This window comes from Falco punctatus (genome assembly GCF_963210335.1).
Source record: "Falco punctatus genome assembly, chromosome: 5".
Taxonomy (NCBI): Eukaryota; Metazoa; Chordata; class Aves; order Falconiformes; family Falconidae; genus Falco; species Falco punctatus.
In genome coordinates this window covers 68,852,631-68,854,591 of record NC_137584.1, presented here as the reverse complement: position 1 = coordinate 68,854,591, position 1,961 = coordinate 68,852,631, and the positions used below count along the sequence as shown (strand labels likewise).

The window sequence follows — 1,961 nt, the reverse complement described above, 5'->3', positions numbered from 1 at the left end:
CTGCATTCAAAGACAGGATCAAAAACAGAAGAGACAAATTACTTTGTGAAGGCACCTATTCCCTTTGATTATAAAGGGAAGCGGCTGACTATCTTAGATCAAGATTACTCAATTTGAAGTGTCTTAACACAGGTGAAAAAAAGGACCCACTGATGGTTTAATTTTGGACTCTTGCTGGGCATTGAAATGCTTCATTAATAAAGTGATACCTGGCAGCACTGACAAATATATGTGATCAAAGAAAGTACAAGCTGCACTTCAAAACACCAGGCTGCACCAAACCTGGTAACTATATGTCTGCTTCATCTGCGTTTGACATACACTGTTTCTGAACATCCTTACAGAAATCTATATGTGGGTGAAAGCCTTCACACATGTTACCAGAGTTGCCTGTCCCTGTTAAGAACACCTGTTATCACTTCCTCAGTAGCAAGGAAATTACACAGCAAAATACACATGGAAGGTACTTCATAGATTTTTAAAGTTCTCATTTAGATGTGCTGGTAAACCTCCTTTCTGAAAGGCTTGTAACACACTGGAGTAGGTTTGTAACTGTAAATAGATAAATAACTTTGCCTTTCAAGGCAGAAGTCAGGCCCAGCATCCAGAAAATTTAGCCACTGATGTTTTACTGTAGCCTGTCAGAAGACATAGGACAGAAGAGTATTCAGCCACAGGCAATAAAAACTTCTGAAAGGTTTTTTATGTAGGATAAAAAGATACCTCACATCCAGTTTAAGGTTATTACAATTTAATATTGGATATAATGTTTTGAGTGCAGTGCTTGCCATGATGAGCAATCCATTAAAAGAACTGGCTTCACAAATTAAAATTCCATCTTAAGGCTGCAGATTGCTGATGGAAGTTAAAAGTAAGTAAAAGAGCTTGACTCACATGTCCAGATGATTATAGCATGTTTATTTAATTTCTTGACCAGGTGCTGTGCTTATGTTTTCACCAGTCGGCTTTCTTCAGGCAAAGCATCTGCTTAGGAAATGAAATAAATACAGAATGTCAGTACCATCGGAGAGGCAAGACTTCATTGGACTTTAAACAACATGAAGAGAAAATATTTAAAGTCTAAAGGGTTCCTACTACTTTCAATATGTTTTTTGATACCACAATAAAATTTCCCTATCCCACAACCCTACGTGCCCATTTAGGAAATCATATATTCAGGTTTCTTCTGGATAGGTGACAACAAATTTAGGGTCAGGTCCCAGAAGCAGCGAACACACTGCTGATGGGTAAGGGTAGGAAACAGGCATTCCCTGTAAAAAGAAAGCCCAAGTTTCTGAGGTCAGATCATGCTAAATATTTCTCCTCCCACACAGCACAGCCACCTTACCTGATGCAGTGAAAATGAAGAGAGGGCACCTCCCAGTAAACACATAATTGATTTGGCTTAGAAAAATCTTGACTTGTAGACTTCCCTTCCTTCATCTCCGTGGACAATATGCTGTGTACCACTTGGAAGTCTATTTGAAGGATAAGCTTGAGTAAACTCTACTCCATACTGCCAAAATTTCTGCCTATCTGCCCCTTCTAAATTTTTCAGAGCCAAGGAGGTAGCCTGGACCATAACACATTTTAGGGGCACTTGAGGTGCTCCAAACCATTCCCCAACTTTACCATCACTTAGCATGGGAGAAAGCACACCAACAGAGTAATACTCTCCTCTCCTCCTCAATAGCAAATTGTCTCTAGGCTGCATCATTCCCTGCTATAAACGTAACCAAAAGCACTGCAATTTAGGATGCCCAAATTCTCATAAAGCACCATGTGAAACTTTTGCAATATTTTCTTAAAATCAAAAGAAAGTAGGCACTGCATCAGGCACAGATGGCAGGGTTTGATTGGAAAGAACTTCTGGGGTGCCCTGCGTGGGACTTGTCCGTGACCTGCCTTTGCCAAGCACAGCTGGTTCCAACCAGAGATGACACCGATGCAAACTGCCTACC

The 1,961-nt window shown here is 40.4% G+C and overlaps 1 long non-coding RNA gene across 1 annotated transcript in view; it reads right to left on the bottom strand.

The window, feature by feature from the left end:
- The window catches only part of LOC308064508, a 35,376-nt gene extending 33,803 nt beyond the window's left edge, over positions 1-1,573 (bottom strand). The window contains exon 1 of the long non-coding RNA XR_013928416.1: positions 895-1,573. This is a non-coding gene — a long non-coding RNA (uncharacterized lncRNA). The remainder of the gene's footprint in view (positions 1-894) is intronic.
- Between the last annotated feature and the right edge of the window lie 388 nt (positions 1,574-1,961).